Genomic DNA, 14,589 nt, shown 5'->3' on the forward strand with positions numbered 1-14,589 from the left:
TCACCAATCCAGCCCCGAGCACTCAGGGCGCCCGGGAGAGGCCCGATTCCCCGATCGCTGGCTGCTGGGCTTGGGCCGGTGGCGGGATAGCGGTACCGTGGGGAGGGACCTTAGACTGAAACCCCCCGCGGAGCCTGGGGACCCAACCTCCCTGCCCGCATTCCACGGCTGTAAATGCGTGGATGCCGGCTGGGAAAAAAACTGGACTGCGATTTGGAAAAAGAAACTAATCTAGATCTATGTCTTCAACAAGGAGAATAATTATGGGTGGAGTTTGTTGGGGACCTTTAAAGTGCTAGGCTCATCGTATCACCATTTATAGACGAGGAACCAGGGGCTCAGAATGGCAAAGTGGAGTGATGGAAATGTGCCGGAACTGCTTTGTGGCCGTGGCTGCACAGTTCTTAAATGTGCTTTAAAAAAAAAAAAAAAAGTTGTACACTTAAAATGGCTTGGGGTGACAGTGGGAGGACAAAGTCGAAGACACTCGCGGAAGCCCCCCCACCCCCACCCCCAGCCACTGGACAAATTAAACTTGGAGGCTGAGAACCAAGTTGGAGATGGGGGAATGGGATGGGGGGTGGTGTCACCTCCCAGGCACCAGGCCCTTTCTCCGCTGGGAGGATGCTGGGATTGGCTTCCGTGGCTTTAGCGGTGTCTTTGGAATGAGGACTCCGGGAAGAGGGAGGATACTCAACTCCCTAACCCGGTAACTCATGGAGGTAATCCGTGTTTGGAGTTTTAATTGTTGCAAAAGTATACAGAACATCAAGTTTATCATTTTTTAAGACAACTTTTTAAAAATATTTTTATGTGGTCCTAAGGATCAAACCCAGAGCCACACACATGCTAGGCAAGTGCTCTACCACTGAGCTACAACCCCAGCCCTGCTTTCATGGTTTTTAAGTATACAGGTCAGTGGCATCAAATTCATTTACACTGTTGGGCAGCCGGCACTACTATCTCTAGAACTTTTTTTTTTTTTTTTGGTGGTGGTGGTTGTGGGGGAGTATCAAGATCGTACTCGGGGACACTCAGCCACTGAGCCACATCCCAGCCCTACTTTGTATTTTATTTAGAGACAGGATCTCACTGAGTTGCTCAGGGCCTTGCTTTTGCTAAGGCTGGCTTTGAACTCGAGATCCTCCTGCCTCAGCCTCCTGAGCTGCTGGGATTACCCACTCATCCCAAACTGAAACTCCACCAAATAACTATTTCCCCCTCCTCCGACCCCTGACAAACATCTTTCTACTTGTGGTCTCTGTGAATGTACCTGTTTATACACCATTTGTCCCGTGACTGGCTTATTTCACCTAGTGTGATGTCTTCAGGCTTCATCCATGTTGCAGCACATATCAGAACTTCATTCTTTTTGAAGGCTGAATGTATTCCATCGTATGTATGTATACACTACATTTGGTTTAAAAAGTTCATCCATCAGTGGACCCTGGTTGCGCCCATCTTTTGGCTATTGTGAATAATGCTGCTGTGAACTTGGGTGTACAAGTGTCTGTACAATTATTTTGGGTAAGCCCGATTCAGTGGTGGCAGGCCTTTAATCCCAGAGTATGGGAAGGCTGAAGCAGGAGGATCTCAAGTTTGAGGCCAGCCTCAGCAACTTATTAAGTCCCTGTATCCAAATTGAAAATCAAAAGGGATGGGGATGTAGCACAGTTGAAGAGTGCCCTGAGTTCAATCCTCAGTACCATTTTAAAAAAGGAAAAAAAATTCTGGTACATATACAGAATTGGAGTTGCTGAACATGGTAAACCTATGTTCAAAATTTTGAGGAATTTTTCCACAGGGGAAACACTATTTTACCTTCTTATTAGCAATGCACCAAGTTCCAATTTCACCACCTTCTCACTTATTTTCTTTTGTTTTAAATAGCCATCCTAATAGGTTCTCGGAGGTTATGTTGTGATTTCAATTTACCTTTCCCTAATGATTAGAGATATTGAGCATCTTTTCATGTGCATGTTAGCTATTTGCATATCTTCTGTAGAAAAATGTGTATTCAAGTCCTTTGCCCATTTTAAAAAAGGGTTTCTTTTCTATTAAGTCATAAGAATTCTTTACATATACTGAATATCAAGCCTTATCAGATATATGATTTTCAAATATTTTCTTCCATTTCATGGTTTGAATTTTGTGTCTTTTAATGCACAAAATTTTAAATTTTCATTTAGTCCAAATTATCTAATTGCCTGTGCTTTTGATGTCATATCCAAGAAATAACTTTCAATTCTAATGTCATAAAGATTTTCTCCTATGTTTCCCTTTTCTTTTTCTTTTTTTTTAATCTTTATTTTTTAGTTTTCGGCAGATACAATATCTTTATTTGTATGTGGTGCTGAGGATTGGACCCAGCGCTGCGCACCTGCCAGGTGATCATGCTATGGCTTGAGCCACATCTCCAGCCCTCCCTTTTCTTTTTTTTTTAATATTTATTTTTCATTGTAGTTAGACACAATATATTTTATTTATTTATTTATTTTAATGTGGGCTGAGGATCGAACCCAGTGCCTCGCACATGCTAGGCAAGCACTCTAACTGCTGAGCCACAACCCCAGACCCTTGTATGCTTTCTTGTATAGAATTTTTTGTTTAAGTCTTTGGTCCATTTTTGAGTTAATTTTTGTATGGTGTTGGGTACAGATCTACATTTTTTTTTTTTTGGCATCTGGATAGTCAGTTTACCAGTACCTTTGTTTAAAAGGCTGCCCTTTCAGGCTAGGATTGCAGCTCATCGATAGAGCGCTTGCCTTGCATATGTGAGGCACTGGATTTGATCCTCAGCACCACATAAAAAATCATCCCTGTACAACTGAAAAAAAAAGGCTTCTCTTTCCTCATTGAATATTATGGCATCCTTGTCAGAAATTATCTAAATGTATCTTTAACAGTTTATTTGTAGGCTATTTTACTTTTTGGTCTATGGTCATCTCAGTAACTAAAAGATGAAAGTAACCCAAGTGTCATGCTGGTGCCATAGTGTTTTGATTACTATCGCTTTGTAGTAAGTTTTCAAATCAGGAGGTGTGAATCCTCCTACTTTTGATATTTTTCAAGATTATTTTTGTACTTCAGGTCTTTTGGGATTCCATATAAATTGTAGGATATATTTTTTTCTATTTTTGCAAAAAAATAGGGAATTTGGGTAGAAATTGCATTAAATGTGTGTAATATTATTTTAACAATTTTGTCTTCTAATCCATGAACATAGGATGTCTATTTAATGACTTTTTAAATTTCTTTCAGCAATGTTTTATGATTTTAATTGTAAAAGTCTTTGACCTCATTGATTAATAATTCCTAAGTATTTTATTCTTTTGATGCTATTACAATTGGAGTTGTTTGTTTCCTGAATTTTCTTTTCAGATTGCATATTGTTGCAACTAATTTTTGTATGTTGACTTTGTATCTGATATTTTGATGGATTTTTTTAATGCTCACAGTTTTTTGGTGGACTCTTTAGAGTTTTCTACATATAAGATCATATCATCTTTGAACCTAGATAATTTTACTTCTTCCCTCCAATTGGGTAGTTCATTTCTTTTCTTACCCTATTACTCTGGCTAGGATTTCAATTACTGTGCTGAATAGAAGTGGTGAAAGCCAGCATCCTTGCCTTATTCCTGATTTTAGAGGAAAAGCTTTCAGTCTTTCACCATTGAGTTTGATATTCCTGGTGTTTTTTTTTTAATATGTGGCTTTTGTCATACTTAACTAGTTTCCTTTTTTTCCTAGTTTTTAAAGTGCTTTTATCATAGATGTGTATTCAATTGTGTCACATCCTTCTTTTTCATCAGTTGAGATGATCACATAGTCTTCTCCTTCATTCTGTTAACGTATTGTGTTACATTGGCCAATTTTGAACAATCTTTGCATTCCAGGAATAAATCTCACTTGGTCATGGTGAATAAGCCTCTTGGTTTTCTTGTTTTTGTCTGTCTTTGGTATTGGAATAGTGAGTTAGGAAGTATTGCCTCTTCTTTTATTATTTGGAAGTATTTGAGAAGGACTGGTGTTAATTCTTCTTTCAATGTTTGGAAGAATTTACCAATGAAACCATCTGGTTCTGGATTTTCTTTGTGGTACTAGGGATTGAACCTAGGGCCTTGTGCATGCAAAGCAAGCACTCTGCCAACTGAGCTATATCCCCAGCCCTTATTTCTTCTTGATTTAGTCCTGGTAAGCTATGTGTTTCTAGGAACTTGTCCGTTTCTCTAAGTTATCCATTTTTTCATAGTACATTCTTAAAATCTTTTACAATGGGTAGTGAAATATCCCTTCTAATTTTTCCAGGTTTTAAAAATATAATGTTTTAAAATGAATTTATGCATTACAGGGAAGAGAAAAACCCAAGAAGCAAAGAACAAAGTCTTCCAGTCACAAGCAACTCAGTGGGACATGTCTTCCTAGTCCTGCATATATAGACCCAACACCCCATTTTATGTGATAGAGATTGTAGTTTTTATTGTGCTTCTCCACACATCATGAATATTCAGCAATTCAAAATCCCAAAACTACATGAGTATTCTTGATAACCAAGAATATACTATACCAACTCAGTCTGTTAGAAAAAAACTATAATTCTGCTTTTCTTTGGACAAGAATCTCGCTGAAAACAGAAATGGCAACAAGGCTGTAGATAGATGTATTGGCAGTGTTACAATTAAAATACTATGTTCTGCTAATGCTCAATTCAATGTGAGACATAAAGCAATGAATATACCAAGCATGATTTTCTCAGAGTTCTTTATCTAACTTATACTAAAATATTAGTATGAAGACATGTTCTCAGTGAGTTAAAATAGTCCTATGACAGCCAGCAGATGCACACAATGTCAGTGGCTCTTATCCAAATACAAATCTATGCACACTTGCTCCCATCTCTCCCTGTGTGCTTCCTTTTGCCCCTCCGCAGCAGCCTAATGAACAAGTCCTGATACACACTGCCCAGAACCATAACAATTCCACATCCAAGATGCATCTTTTCTGTTGTTATAATCAAAAAGATATTTACGAGTTGGCTAATTCACTAACTCTACTTTTTTTCTTTTGGGTGCTGGGGATTGAACCCGGGGCATGCAAGACAAGTACTCTACTCCAGAGCTACACCACTAGTCCCTATTAGCTCTACTTTTTACCATACACTGCCACCTCAGGACATCCATAAAGCTTAGATATTGGGAAATAAAGTATGAACTTCATGCCTGATAGACACAAGTACTTTACCAAAAAAAATCATGTAGGCCTAGAGTTATAATCTAAAACCATCTTGTAGATAAGGAGATACTAGGAAAGAGCCCTTCCACTCACCCTCCCTTCTCTCCCTCTTCACCATCCAGTGACAAACTTCAGGACCAATCCTAGCTCCAGGAGGTAGACTAACAAAACCCATTCCCAGAGGATAGTTTTTTCCTAAAAACTACATAGGGTTTATTTTTGCTACTTCTATTGTACTTTGGCCATTAGGATTTATTCTTTAATACCCAGCAATATTAATTAAAATGCACATATAGAACAATGGCTAGACACTCAATAATCAAAGGAGCTTCTCTCTGTATACTTTTCTCTGCCCACCACCAAGTGAACAGTCAGCATGCTCTCCAAGATGTCAACTTTAACAATTCCATTCTGCAGATTCCTGTGAGGGGCAAAAGGGGATAAGAAAAATAAAGGCTCACGGATTCAGATTTTGAGGATAACAGCTGGGTCAGGTGGAGCTCTGCTCTTTGATGGAGAAGCAGGTCTAAAGAATTACACCAGCAATCTTTATTTATATAGGTCTCATTAATCAGATTAAACACTATGCAAGTATTATTCTTTGTATTTATGAAAATTACAGAGTTAGCAACATTATGCAGCTTATTCTGCAATTACATTCTACAGTTGCAATGTGCAATGTTAGGAGATTTGTGTAGCTCTCAAGAAAGTTCATTGTTTAAAGTTACTGTTATTCGGCAGGTTCAGGAGCAGCTGAGCTGGTGAAACATTGTGGTCCTCTAGCAAGAGAGTGTCTTTATTTCCAGGAGCTGTGTGCCTGAGATCAAGGTCAAGGCTGATAAGACTCTAGCACAGAGCGTCCTTACAGAGGGTATTATCACAGCAGCTAGGCATCCTGCACCTTTGCACAGAAACTTTCCCAGGCACCCAGCATGCCACAGCTATGATGCCATCAGAAACCCCTGATTTCAGACACTGTGTCTCCCATTTTGTGTCACCACTCTCTACACCATTCCCCAAATACAACCATTCTTATGAAGTAACAAGAAATACTCATAGGGCATTACGTTAGCCCTCTACTCTCACCTCGTGTTGCATACTTTTAAACATCTAAAAAGAAACATCTAAAAATTTAAAGCATCTAGATGTTTCCAACAAGGTCATGAAGTTTTCTACGCTACATTGAGTAGCATTGAATAAAGCTGCACACACAATACTTAACAATGGCTAAATAAACAACCTGATTAAAAAATGAGCAAAGGGATTGAATAGATATTCCTCTGAAGAAGATACACACACAATTGGAATTGGAGTCTATTTGAGGTCCATTTGGGGTCCAAGTGATCCAGTACTTGCCTAGCATATGGGGTTCAATCCCCAGCATCACCACCCAAAAAGAGAAAAGATATACGAGTGACCAACAAGCATGAAAAGATGCTCAATATCATTAACCATTAAGGAAATATAAGGCAAAATTGCAATGATATATCACCTCACACCCATTAGGATATAAACTATCAAAATACGAAAATCAAAAACCCAAACAAAGCCTGAGAACAAGTATTGTTGAGGATGTGGAAAAATTCAAACCCTTGTTACTTTTGGTGGGTCACTATGGGTTTGTGTGTGTGTGTGTGTGTGTGTGTGTGTGTGTGTGTGTGTTTTGCTGGGGATCAAGCCCAGGGCCTTGTGCGTTGAAGGCAAGCACTCTTACCAATTGAGCTATATCCCCTGCCCTGTGGTGGGCCACTATGGAAAGTGGTATGGTGGGTCCACAAAAAAACATCATGGATCCAGTAATTCCACTTCTGGGCATATACTTAAAATAATTAAGACTTCTTTGTACACCAACTTCTTAGCAATATTATCCACAATAACCAAAAGGTGGAAGTAACCCAGTGTCCACTGATGGACATACAGAAATGCCTAGTGATAACATAGCCAGAAGGTGGCCAATTACAAGTCAAGGACAGAAAGCTCAGAAGAAAGCAAATCTGCCAACTAATCTTGGACTTCCTGTCTCTAGAACGATGAGAAAGTAGATTTCGGTTGTTTAAGTCACTCTTACTATGCTATTTGGTATGGCAGCCTGAGGAGAGTAACGCTCTAGAACAGAGTCACATACTGCATAATGACATTTTGGTCAACGACAGACGGTGGTCCCATAAGATCATAATGAAGCCGAAAAATCCCTATCACCTAGTGACATCATAGCCAATGTAATATTGCAGTGCAATACATTTATTCAAGTGTGAGTAGGAATGTTGATGTAAATAAACCCAGTGCTCTGCCAGTCATATGAAAATATTGTACATGCCATTATGTACAGCACACATAGAAATACTTGTTAGTAAATGATTAGGTTATTGGTTTTTATATTTACTATACTTTTGTTATTATTTTACATCGTACTCTTATAAAAATCATTTATTGTGAAACAGTATACTGCATTACACTGGAAGTGGCCCCGTACATCTTCTATTTCCTGTTTCTTGATCCCATTAAGAGATCATATTGAGTGACTAGCCTATATCATCTAGGTTTGTGTAAATTCACTGTGATGTTTGTACAGTAATGGAGTTGACTAATGATGCATTTCTTGGAAGGTGTCTATGTGGTAGAGCGAGGCTTGGCTGTAGTCATAGTCAGATAGTAGCTCGGTCGTGACCAGGGTTTGGTGGGGAGAAGGGAACGAGGAGCTGCTTAATGGGTACACAGTTTTCTCAAGATGAAAAGAATTCTGGAGATTGGTTGCTCAACAGTGTAGATACACCTGACACGACTGAACTATACATTTACAAATGGTTGAAATGCCAAGATTTCTTTTATCTATATTTTATTACAAATAAAAATAAAACAAGCCAGGCACGGTGGCATGTGTCTGTAGTCCCAGATACTCAGGAGGCTAAAGCAGGAGGGTTGCTTGAGCCCAGGAATTCAAGGCCACTCTGGGAAACACAGGGAGACCCTGTCTCAATAGATACATGTCTGCACACGTACATATTAGTCAGGGTTCTCTAGAGAAACAGAATCAACAGGAAGTATAATGATAAGAAGATTTATCAGGCTGGTTTACATGACCAGAAGCCAGATAGTCCACAATGGCTGCCTGCAGGCTAGAGAGCTGGGAGAACCAGTCCAAAGGTCCAAAGGCATGGTCCAAAGGCTGAAGCCCCAGAACAAGAGGAATCAATGGTGTTACCCTAGTTCAAGACCAGAGGCTTCTGGAGAATCACTGTCAGAGGCTGCTATGGAAAGGATCAGAGCAGCAATCAAGAACCCATTCAAGAACTGAGCTAGCATCTGCTGCAGCTTCCTTGTTCTTCCAACTTTTATTCCATCCAAGCTATCATCCTATTGGACTGTGATGCCCATGCTTAGGGAGGCTGTCCATTTCAGTTGGCTATCGCACATGCCAATCATTCCTAGACACACCCCATTGACACACCTATAAGTCCCTTAATCATGTGCATCTCTTAATCCAATTAAGTTGACAATTCAAATTAACCATTACACATATATACCTAAAACCAAACAAATACTTATCTAGTTGCCCCATATCCTTCTTATTACTGTTCTATTTTCTGCCCTCCTTCTATAATGAAATAAAAAAAAAAAAGTAGTTTATATTTTCTGTCTTCAAATCCTTTTTCTTCCTTTCTCTCCTCCCACCCCCATCTCATGCTGCGGTTGGAACCCAAGGCTCATACCTCCTAGGCCAGCACTCTACCACTGAACTACATCCTCAGCCCTTCACCTCTCATTTTTTGTTGAACCCATTCCCATCAGAATTTTCTGCAACTCATCTGTTCAATTATAGTGGTTGAACATAGTTCAACTACTGGATAGTAATTTTACCAATCTCCCTGCAAGATTTTTGTTCTTTTGCTCTTCACTGAAACATGTGCTTTTGGCTTCCTGGTTTTCTTTTCCAGCAGAAGCTACTCCTTTGTTGGATCTGCCTGGCCCCAGCTCCTGACCCTGTCTGTGGGTCGCCTCCATCCTCACTTCCTGGCAATCTACCCCAGTGCGATCTATGTACACTAATACCTGTCAGATCCTATCTCCAGCCCCACATTCTCTTGGAACTTGAGGAAAGGGCATCTACCTGCACACTCAACTTCTCCAAGAGGCCTCATAGGCATCTGAAACTCACTACACTCCAAAAAAAGGCCCTGACTTCCTTTTAGCACCTGTCCCCTCAATTCTTCACCATCCCAGTAAAAAAACACCACTTCACTACCAGGAAAAACACAGGCACCCCCATGGCCACACAGCAAAGATCTTGGAGTCCACCTGGCTTCTCTTTCTGTCTCACTTCACATCCAAGTCATCTGAGTCTCATGTTGTCTCTTCAAAATCTCTCCCTACCTCCACTCTGCTGTGGCCACACCACCTTCCTCTCTCATCTCAATGACTGTGGTGGCTTCTTAGCTGGATGTACAGCCAAAGAAATGCTGTGAGTGTTAAAACTGAAGAAATAAAAATGTATGTTCTGAAGGACACCATCAGAACTGTAATTGAACATTTTTCTGTGCAGGTTGCAGGTGGGAATAGGTGACCATGTATCAATACATATCACCCAGAGAACTAGCAAGTATCTGTTCACCTTTCACCCAGTATCTGATATACCCCCAGTAACATGAAACTGACCTCATCCGGAAGTTCTACCTCTGCTGACTAACTGAAATCACGGCCATTAGAACTTTAAGAGAGAAATCAGAGTTTGAGATATTGGTCATGTGACAGTTGTCACAGAATGAATTGGATATTTTTCCTGGGAGGAGCAAGTGTGGTCCTCGTTTCAAAGAGCATGGGGTCCAACATGTGTGCTTGACCCTTACTCCTCATACCCTGTCCATCTCCAGAGGTCAGAGTTCCTGATCTCTCACCTAAACTTGGGAATAGAAATAGCTGGAATGATATCAAAATGATAGGGAGCAGACAGATGCCAGTGGTGGGCACATGAGGTTAAGGGAATAATTCTATAAATGCCCTCCCGCCCTGTGCTGACCAGCACATGCCTTTACTTTTAAAAAGCAATTTATCTACAGCCCCTATATGGCTTACAGCAAACTACCTGCTATCTTCAGGAGAAATGCAGGTCTCAAAATGCCACTAAGAACACAAGTTACCCTGAAGTATGGGACTTTTGTGAACTTTACACAGGCCAGATCCTGGAAGCCAGGGAGATAAAGATAATTCTCCCAGCCATAAACAGGTTCCAATTAGAACTGGTCAGTATGGGCCAAAGCAACCTAGACTTATCATGGAAATGGAGACTTGAAAGTCTGGTATTATCCTGCTGTCAGTCAAAAGACAAGAGGTGGACCAGAAAGGAAGCAAGCAAGCAAGTAAGCAGGGGCTGCAGGCTGCATTTCAAGATGGCTTCTGTGATATATGTTTCAGTACAAACACAGGTGATGTGGACAGATAGAATTTCTTTGTGTTTTTTCCATTACTTCTACTTCTTGCTTCTTGTAGCAATAGCAGCACCAACACAAATAGTCCCAGAATTGCACAGCACCTGTGCCTACAGAACAAGCCTGTCCTCTGCCACAATCTTCAGCACAATCTTCCTCTCCCCAGGACAGGCCCCTATCTCTGCTCAGGTGTCTAAGTGCCTGATGTCTGGGTATCTCTTGCCGGCAGCAGAGGGAGCCCACACTCTACCGAAAGGAATGATGTTGCTCATAATACAAAGCAGAAAATACCGTAATTGTTGTTTTCGCCAGGCAGTGTGTCCTTACAGAGGAAGCTTTAATCTCCCTCGTACATCTCTGTTGCTGTAAATTCATGCTCCATTATGGTACCATATGCCCGGATTCGTTACGAGAGCCATAGCCAGCTTGGCGGGTGAGCTTGGACTCCAGCGTTATTTGTGCTGCGTGTTGATTTGCATGTTGTTACCTCGCACGCTTAAAGGTTATGTCTTAATCAGTGGTTTTCCATGAGTTTATTAGCCGTGGTCCTGCAGTTGATAAGAGGTTATGTCATGGAAAAGTACCACTGAACTCAGTGACAAGATGCTCAAGGCAGAGGGAGAATTTGCCCACTTAAAAAAAAAAAAAAATCTGGAGGCACAAAATACCGAGGAGTGGGGTTGGGTCTGATGGTTGTCTTGCAGCTGCTGATTTCCCTCCTCATCTAGTTCTAAGTAATAGATATTGATGCTCCTTTGCTCTCACCACACCTATTTACATGAAATCGCATGCAGTATGCAGAATGATATTTTATCATCATCCTTTCTGGCTCCCTGTTGAAGCTCAGCGTGGTATCAGAGTATCAGGACCCAGGATTACTGCTGTGGCTGAGTCAAACCATGATTGTTCCTTAGACTGTGCTCTTTCTGGGAAAGCAAAAAGAAAAATATTTTCTGAAACCCACCCACTTCCTCATTTCCTCCCCATCAGCGAAGTTCTGAAACACTCCTACAAGCAGAGCCCCTCAACTCCTTCATACTGACCTAGGGACAGCTGTCATCTATGCCTGGTGGGAAAGGGAGTCCAACAAGAAACATTTGAAAAAGAGTGTCTCCTTTAAAATCATTTATAGAGTTGTTGCAGTGAGCTACTGCATCCCCAGTTCTTTTTATTTATTTTTATCTTGAGACAGGGTCTTGCTCAGTTGCTGAGAGCTGAGGCTGGCCTTGACCTTGTAATCCTGTCTCACTCAGCCTCCCAAGTTGCTGGGATTATAGGTGCAGTGTCTTTTACTTTGTGTGGCCACTGGCTGGGAGGCCAGGTTCTTTCTCACAGTGAGATCTCCAGGCAGGAGAATGAGGAACAGTAGGATCACCTCACCATGACTTCCTTCTCATGGCTAGAAATGGCAGAGGGCCATTCTGAGAGCTTCCCAGGTCCCTGACTTGTAAAGCCTCCACTACATAAAATGTCAAGCATAAAAGAAATGCACACTTATGCCACCTCAAATATAATGTGTAACTAAATAATAAACGATGACAAAGGGCTAGGACACTAATTGATATATGTTTCATCAAATACCCAGGTCTTACCTCAGAGATACTGTGGGTTCCGTTGTGGATCATGGCAATAAAGCAAATAGAGCAATAAAGCCAGTCACACGAATTTCTTAGTTTCCTACTGCATATAAAAGTTATGTTTACGTGATACTATCATCTATTAAGTGTGCAATAGCATTATGTCGGAAAAAAACAATATATACCTTAATTAAAAATACTTCATTGCTAAAAAATGCTAATGACCATCTGAACTGTTAGAAAAATGGACTTGGCTGATGCAGGGTTGTTGCAGAACTTCAAATTGTAAAAAACGTAGTATCTGTGGAGCATAATAAAATGACATAGGCCTGTGTTAATCTTGACTTCTCCGCTGGGTACTGATTTTCTTCCCTCTTTCAGGTTCTGTACACCTCCATGGACCCTTTGGCCTTGGTTTGGGGGAACTTGATGCAAACGATGGTCCTGGATGATTGGGGGCCAGGATGAAGTCTTAGTTCACACCTGCCTGATCCAAAGAGCACCTCTCCTTAAATAAAACTGGGAGGACTCTTGCCTGTTCCTGGGAAAGAGTTGCCTTTTCTCTTTCTACAAAGATATTCACTCATTCAAGAAATATTGACTCAGTGGCAGTCAGAGTGTTAGGCACTGGGGAGACAAAGGCAGACACTTCCTCTGTGCACACCTAAGGAGCAAAATTTTCCTCTGTTCCTCGGTCCCAGGGCTGGCTGCTCTTTGTCTCTCCAGAGCAGCCTCTGATCTTGGCTCCTAGGCGATGTATTGTGTTTTCACAGCAAGTTCCTATGCTAAAATCCTAACCCCCAGTGGACCCTAATCCCCTGTGGCTCATGTCCTTATGAGACCAGGACATGCAGAGAAAAGACCACCAGAAGACATAAGGAGAAGACTGCCATCTTTAAGCCAAAGAAGAGAAGCCACCAAGGAAACCAACCCTGGTGACAGCTTAATCTCAGACTCCAGAACTGTGAGAAAATGTCTGTGGTCTGAACCCTCCGGTCAATGGCATATTACAGTCCAGAGGACCAAGGACTCATCTGGACCTTTTAGAAATGCTGGATGGATGGCTATGGTGCTTATAAGGATGGATGAGTGGGGGTTGGGGGTAGGGTAAGGGAAGAAAGAGGGGTCCTCAGCCAGCCCCTCCTCACCTGGTAGGAGGCCTCTGCCCAATGGCAGACTCACTGTCCACTTTCTCAATCTGCTTCCTTTGGGTATAGACGGATCAATGGGGTGTGGGATTTTTCTAGGGTGAGGGGTAAGGTTAGGGGCTCCTTTTCCTCAGCCACAGTGAATTCTCTTTAGAGCTTCTCTTTCGTTTTTTTTCCTGGGGTGGGGGGAAGGGAGCTTCATTCCACTGCATCTGCCCAGAGGATTGCCATTTCTCATTTTCTTTGGTCCCTGGGCAGGACCCAGCTTCTCTGAAAGTTTGTCTTGTACGGGGTCATGCCCTTTGCTACCTCTTGCTATCTCTGTTATGGTTTGAATATGGGTGTCCCTTAAAAGGGCTACTGTGTAGCTTAGTCCCCAGGTGGGGCTATTGGGAGGTGCTGTGGACCTTTAGTAGGTGGAGCCTTGTGGGAGGTCCTTACATTATCAGTGCATGCCCTGGAAGAGGATCATGGGACCCCTGTCTTTTTCTTTGCTTCCTGGTTAATAAGGTGTTTTTCTCTGCTGCATCAGCTTATCATGATGTGCTACCCTTGCCTGAGGCCCAGTGAATTGGACCATTTGATCATGGAGTGGAACTTCAGAATCATAAGCTAAAATAAACCTTTTGTTTTTACAGATTGCCTCAGGTATTGCATTATTGCGATGGAAAACTGACCAATATACCTCCAAGTGTCTGTTCAGGCCATTCACTCTGCTGGGAGTATCTTCTGCCACTCACCAGCCTCGTTACTGTTCAACCCATTGCAGTCCTGCGAGAGACATGGCAATATCCAACAGTGGGCTGGTCAATGTGTTAAAAAGCCTCTTGGAACAAGTAAAACAAAAGAAATCCTGATTTGTTGCATTTGTTGACTTCCATGGTGTAAACGCTCTTACCATGGCCAACTTCTACTGAAGTGAAGCCACTGAACAGGCAGTTGAATTGGGAAGGGACATTTCTATAGCACATCACTGTATTGTGTTCTTGCTATTGAGATACAACAGATGTAAATAAACTCAAAAGAGTAAATATAAGAGTAAAATGCAATAACTAGGACTGATGTTTTGGGTCTTTATCACCTTTATATCAATATTATTTGCTTGACTATAAGTGCACAAAATTTAAATTTTTATAATGGCTATGTTTTTAAAAAACAGCTTGAGCATTTTCAGAACATGTAAAAATTGACTTGTAAGCTAGTGGAAAC

The 14,589-nt window shown here is 41.4% G+C and overlaps 1 long non-coding RNA gene across 2 annotated transcripts; it reads left to right on the top strand.

Moving 5' to 3' along the window:
- The first annotated feature begins 10,935 nt into the window (after positions 1 to 10,935).
- On the top strand, positions 10,936 to 14,237 carry LOC120887917 (uncharacterized). 2 transcript variants are annotated; one of them, XR_005731297.2, is made up of 3 exons: positions 10,936 to 11,088; positions 12,614 to 13,301; positions 14,019 to 14,237. It is a non-coding gene; the product is annotated as an uncharacterized LOC120887917 (long non-coding RNA). The 2 variants fall into 2 exon arrangements; XR_005731296.2 differs by having other exon boundaries at positions 12,614 to 14,237.
- Positions 14,238 to 14,589: the final 352 nt, after the last annotated feature.

This window comes from Ictidomys tridecemlineatus, chromosome 15, assembly GCF_052094955.1.
Source record: "Ictidomys tridecemlineatus isolate mIctTri1 chromosome 15, mIctTri1.hap1, whole genome shotgun sequence".
In the NCBI taxonomy this organism is placed as follows: domain Eukaryota; kingdom Metazoa; phylum Chordata; class Mammalia; order Rodentia; family Sciuridae; genus Ictidomys; species Ictidomys tridecemlineatus.